This window comes from Bos mutus, chromosome 20 (assembly GCF_027580195.1).
Source record: "Bos mutus isolate GX-2022 chromosome 20, NWIPB_WYAK_1.1, whole genome shotgun sequence".
Classification (NCBI taxonomy): domain Eukaryota; kingdom Metazoa; phylum Chordata; class Mammalia; order Artiodactyla; family Bovidae; genus Bos; species Bos mutus.
In genome coordinates, this window is record NC_091636.1 from 45,143,976 (window position 1) to 45,150,191 (window position 6,216).

General features: G+C 40.1%; 1 pseudogene; it reads left to right on the forward strand.

Annotated features, from left to right (window-relative positions):
• The first annotated feature begins 2,161 nt into the window (after positions 1-2,161).
• Positions 2,162-2,558, forward strand: LOC138984215 (histone H3.3 type 1-like; annotated as a pseudogene).
• Positions 2,559-6,216: the final 3,658 nt, after the last annotated feature.

A 6,216-nucleotide genomic window follows, 5' to 3' on the forward strand; every position in this document is an offset into this window, starting at 1 on the left:
GTTTGTTTGATTTTTTGTACTGGAGAACTTTATATTTTTACATGATCTTGAATTACTGTGTAGCAGTCTTTCAGTTCGGGCTTCCCCAGTAGCCCAGCAGCAAAGAATCTGCCTGCAGTGCAGGAGTCACAGGAGATGTAGGTTGGATCCCTAGGGCAGGAAGATCCCCTGAAGGTGTGCACAGCAACCGACTCCAGCTTTCTTGCCTGAAGAACCCCATGGACAGAGAAGCCTAGAAGGCTACAGTCCACTGGATGACAAAGAGTCGGACATGACTGAAGCGATTTAGCACACATTCTTTCAGTTAAACTTGAAGAGCATGCTTTAGTATTTATCAGATTTAGTGGTACTAAACTTCCTTGTGTGTGTATGTGTATTAGTCTCTCAGTCGTGTCTGACTCTTTGTGACCCCATAGATTGTAGCCCACCAGGCTCCTCTGTCCCTGGGATTCTCCAGGCAAGAATACTGGAGTGGGTTGCCATTTCCTTCTCCAGGGCATCTTCCTGACCCAGGGATTGAACCCTGGTCTCCAGCTTTACCACCTGAGCTACTACTAAACTTCCTTAGCTTTTGTTTATTAACAATTTTCTTAATTTTCCCTCACTTTTGAAGGATGCTTTGATTTGATTTTGAATACTTGATTGGGTTTTCCTTTCCATATTTAAAATGTATCACACACTGACTTCCAGCCTGCAAATATAATGCTGAGAAACTCATTGATAATCTTACTGTTAAGTAAGTTGTATTTAACAAGTGACTTTTTCCCTGCTGTTTTCAAGAATTATCCTTTCATGTTTTGCATTCAACAATTTGATTAAATATGTTTCTCTGTTGATTTTTTGAGTTTACCCTATTTAGATTTTGTTGAAATTCTTAGGTTTGTATATCCATGTATTTTCTCAAATTTGGGAAATTTGTGGCACAGGATAAATATTTACAAATCATTATTAAATAATAAGAACACCTTTCAGTTTTGTTTAAATTGTTTTATGTTAAAATGATTTTCACTTACATGAATGCATTTAATATTAGCATTGGTACAAAGAGTATGATGAAACATGATTTGTTCACTTATTCGGGTTCCTCTGAATAAGAAATGTTTGAATATATGCATACACTGACCCTTGAATATGTATATATTGACCCTTGTACATACTGATCTTTGAACAACACAAATCCATTTAAACAGATTTTTTTTTTCCAAAAAATACTTTCTATAACATTGGGTGATCCATGGTCAGTTGAATCTACAGATTCTGCTCCAGTTGAAGATCTAGAGGGCCAGTAGTAAAGTTTCAAGTTGATTTTCCACCAAATGGAGTGTGGGTTCCCCTAACCCACCCCCACAACCCTCAACCCATGTTGTTCAAAAGTAAATTTTATGTATAGGATGTGCGTGGATGTTAGTCACTCAGTCATGTCTGACTCTTTGTGATCCCATGGACTATAACCCACCAGGCTACTCTGCCCATGGAATTCTCCAGGCAAGAATACCTGAATGGGTTGCCATGCCTTCCACCAGGGGATCTTCCTAACCCAGGTCTCCTGCATTGCAGGCAAATTCTTTACTGTCTGAGCCACCAGGGAGTATCTTTCTCATTTTGTTTATCTGATGGAACTTTGACTTATAAGGGCATAAGAAAACCTTCTCTTATTAAAAAGTGCTTCATGTTTAATCTTTAATGAGTTAATACATTAAAGGCTTATCAGTTTTGTAAACATTAGTAGACAAATACTTTGGAAGAGTCCTGTCCTATGCATTTCATTGTTATAAACAGTTTCACTTAAAATGTCAGTATTAATAGATTTTCAGCCAATCATGTTTCATTTAGAATGTGTGTTGCAGCATGATGAAGCGAACATTTTTTTTCAGTTTATTACCTAAAGATTAACTATTTCTGTCATTATGATACCATAATGAACAACTAACATTAATAAAATTGATGAACTTTGCTGTTATTTGAAATGCTTATTTTAGTAATTACCAAACCCCATTCTTTCTTAATATTTCAAGTCTCATTTAAATGTAAATAAAAGAGCGCAGAGCGGTTTGGTCGTTCGTTGGAGGGAGCTTTTCCCGTGTTTCAGCTACTGCGGCTCTTTCGGCAGCAGCAGCGCGGGTGGTCGGAGAAGCGGCCTAAAATACGCAGGTAAAAGAAAATGGCTCGAACCAAGCAGACTAACATTAAGTCAACGGGTGGGAAAGCCCAAGAAGCAGCTGGCCACCAAAGCGCCAGGAAAAGCGCCCCTCTACTGGCGGGTGAAAAACCTCATCGCTACAGGCCGGGACTGTTGCGCTCGAGAAATCCGTCGTTACCAGAAATCTTTATTTGATCCGAAACTGCCTTTCCAGAGGTTGGTGAGGAGATCGCCCAGGATTCAAAAAACCGATTTGAGGTTCCAGAGTGCCGCCATCGGCGCGCTGCAGGAGGCTAGTGAAGCGTATCTGGTGGGTTTGTTTGAAGATACTAATCTGTGTGCCATCCACGCTAAGAGAGTCACCATCATGCCCAAAGACATCCAGTTGGCTGCCGGATACGGGAGAGAGCTTAAGTGAAGGCAGTTTTATGGTGTTTTGTAGTAAATTCTGTAAAATACTTGGTTTAATTTGTGATTTTTTTGTAAGAAATTGTTTATAATATGTTGCATTTGTACTTAAGTCATTCCATCTTTCACTCAGGATGAATAATTATAAAAGTGACTGTTCACAGTATGCAGAAGGGATGGGTGATATTTCTTGCTTCTCATGATGCATGTTTCTGTATGTTAATGACTTGTTGGGTAGCTATTAAGGTACTAGAATTGATAAATGTGTACAGGGTCCTTTTGCAATAAAACTGGTTATGACTTGAATAATTAAAAAAAATAAATAAATGTAAATAAAAGAAAAATGTTAATGAGCAAGAATACTTATGTTCCTTAATGTAGTTATTAATAATTATAAAATAGTGTAAATGTTTACTATACCATGAAAATATGTAAAGTTAAATTTTGTTTTCTTTTTACTATGAATCGGTGATTCTATTCTCTTTATATCAAAATACATTGCACCAATGCTCTCAGTTATTCAAATTTAAGACATATTCTGTTAAGACAATGTGTCACTCAAAGGTATCAGATATTTCTTACCTTCATTCCCTTTGAGAAATGCCCACTTTATCTATATAGTTCTGTATAATATCATAAGCAGGCTGACAATATACAGCCATGATGTACTCCTTTCCCAATTTGGAAACAGTCTGTTGTTCCATGTCCAGTTCTAACTGTTGTTTCTTTACCTGCATACAGATTTCTCAGAAGACAGGTCAGGTGGTCTGGTATTTCTATCTCTTGAAGAATTTCCAATAGTTTCTTGTGATCCACACAGTAAAAGGCTTTGGGGTAGTCAATAAAGCTGAAGTAGATGTTTTTCTGGAACTCTCATGCTTTTCTGATGATCCAACAGATGTTTACAATTTGATCTCTGGCTCCTCTTCCTTTTCTAAATCCACCATGGACATCTGGAAATTCATGATTCAGATACTGTTGAAGCTTGGCTTGGAGAATTCTGAGCATTACTTTGCTAGCCTGTGAGATGAGTGCAGTTGTGTGGTAGTTTGAACACTCTTTGGCATTGCTTTTCTTTGGGATGGGAATTATTTTTTTTAATTTTATTTTATTTTTAAACTTTACAATATTGTATTAGTTTTGCCAAATATCGAAATGAATCCACCACAGGTATACCTGTGTTCCCCATCCTGAACCCTCCTCCCTCCTTCCTCACCATACCCTCCCTCTGGGTTGTCCCAGTGCACCAGCCCCAAGCATCCAGTATCATGCATCGAACCTGGACTGGCGAACCTGGACTCGTTTCATACATGATATTATACACATGAAAAGATACTCAACATCACTCATTATCAGAGAAATGCAAATCAAAACCACTATGGGATGGGAATTAAAATTGACCTTTTCCAGTCCTGTGGCCACTGCTGAGTTGTCCAAATTTGCTGGCATATTGAGTGCAGCACTTTCACAGCATCATCTTTTAGGATTTGAAATAGTTCAACTGGATTTCCATCACCTAACCTCACATATGCAGATGGCACCACCCTTATGGCAGAAATTTAAGAGGAACTAAAGACCTCTTGATGAAAGTGAAAGAGGAGAGTAAAAAAGTTGGCTTAAAACTGAACATTCAGAAAACTAAGATCATGGCATCTGGTCCCATCATTTCATGGCAAAAGATGGGAAACAGTGGAAACAGTGCCAGATGTTATTTTTCTGCACTCCAAAATCACTGTAGATGGTGACTGCAGCCATGAAATTAAAAGACACTTGCTCCTTGGAAGAAAAGTTATGACCAAACGAGAGAGCATATTAAAAAGCAGATACATCATTTTGCCAACAAAGGTCCATCTAGTCAAAGCTATAAATTTTCCAGCAGTCATGTATGCATGTGAAAGTTGGACTATAAAGAAAGCTGAGGGCCAAAGAATTGATGCTTTTGAACTGTGGTGTTGGAGAAGACTCTTCAGAGTCCCTTGGACAGCAAGGGGATCCAACCAGTCCATCCTAAAGGAAATCAGTACTGAATATTCATTGAAAGGACTGGGGCTGAAGCTGAAACTCCAAAACTTTGGCCACTGATGAGAAGAACTGACTCTTTTGAAAATACCCTGATGCTGGGAAAGATTGAAGGCGAGAGTAGAAGGGAACGACAGAGGATGAGATGGTTGGATGGCATCACCGACTCAGTGGACATGAGTTTGGTTCATTTGGTGATGGACAGGGAGTTGGTGATGGACAGGGAGGCCTGGCATGCTGCAGTCCATAGGGTCACAAATAGTTGGATGCGACTGTGCGACTGAAGTGAACTGAACAAGAGAGTCCCTTGGACTGCAAGGAGATCCAACCAGTCAATCCTAAAGGAAATCAGTCCTCAATACTCATTGGAAGGACTGATGCTGAAGCTGAAACTCCACTACTTTGGCCACATAATGGGAAGAACTGATTCATTGGAAATGACTCTGATGCAGGGAAAAATTGAAGGCAGGAGAAGAGGATGACAGAGGATGAGATTGTGTGATGGCAACATTGACTCGATGGACATAACTTTGAGGAAGCTGGAGGAGCTGGTGATAGACAGGGAAGCCTGGCGTGCTGAGGTCCATTGGTTCACAAGAGTCAGACATGACTGAGCAACTGAACTGAACTGAATAATATCACAGTTATCACCTAGAATCTTATTCACGTTCAGTTCAATTTTTAATGAAATATGTCTCTTTTAAAATTATATATATATATGTGTGTGTGTGTGTGTGGGTGTGTGTGTATGTGTGTCCAGATCTGCTGAACAAGAAATAGGCTACCCACTCCAGAATTCTTGGACTTCCATTGTGGCTCAGCTGGTAAAGAATTTGCCTGCAATGTGGGAGACTTTGGTTTGATCCCTGGGTTGGGAAGATCCCCTGGAGAAGGGAAAGGCTACCCACTCCAGTATTCTTGGGCTTCCCTGTGGCTCAGCTGGTAAAGAGTCTGCCTGCAATGCAGGAGACCTGGGTTCGATCCCTGAATTGGGAAGATCCCCTGGAGAAGGGAAAGGCTACCCACTCCAGTATTCTGGCCTGGAGAATTCCATAGGTCACAAAAGTTGGACACAACTGAGTCACTTTCATTTTTCATTATTTATATATATATATGTGTGTGTGTGTGTGTGTGTGTGTGTGTGTGTATACATCTTTTTTAAAGTATTTTCATCATACTGTATGTTACATCCTCAGGACTTATTTATTTTATAACTAAATGCTTGTACCTTTTGGACTTTCTGCTCTATCTTTTCCAGATTAAAGATGATATCTGTCATTTGGCTCCATGGTACTCTTGCTGCCAATGCAGGCAGGCCAGATCTGTTTGCCCACATCTGCGCTATGACTAACAGCAGGTCTTTGGGGATTCTGATGAGACCTCAGAGGCAAATGGCTTCATTGCCCACTCATAGCCCATGAAGGGCTGGCCTAAGTTGTTAAACAGTTGTCAGAAAGGAACAGGGGTTGCAGGCACCAAGTTCAACAATGATGGGACGTTTCCAACTTCAGGGACCAGAGTGCTGGGTCCTAGAAGTGCTGGAGTAGGAGTTTTACTGAAAACAGGAGTGATGGGTCTTTAAAGAAAGTGAAAGTGAAGTCGCTTAGTCATGGCCGACTCTTTCCAACCCCATGGACTGTAGCCTACCA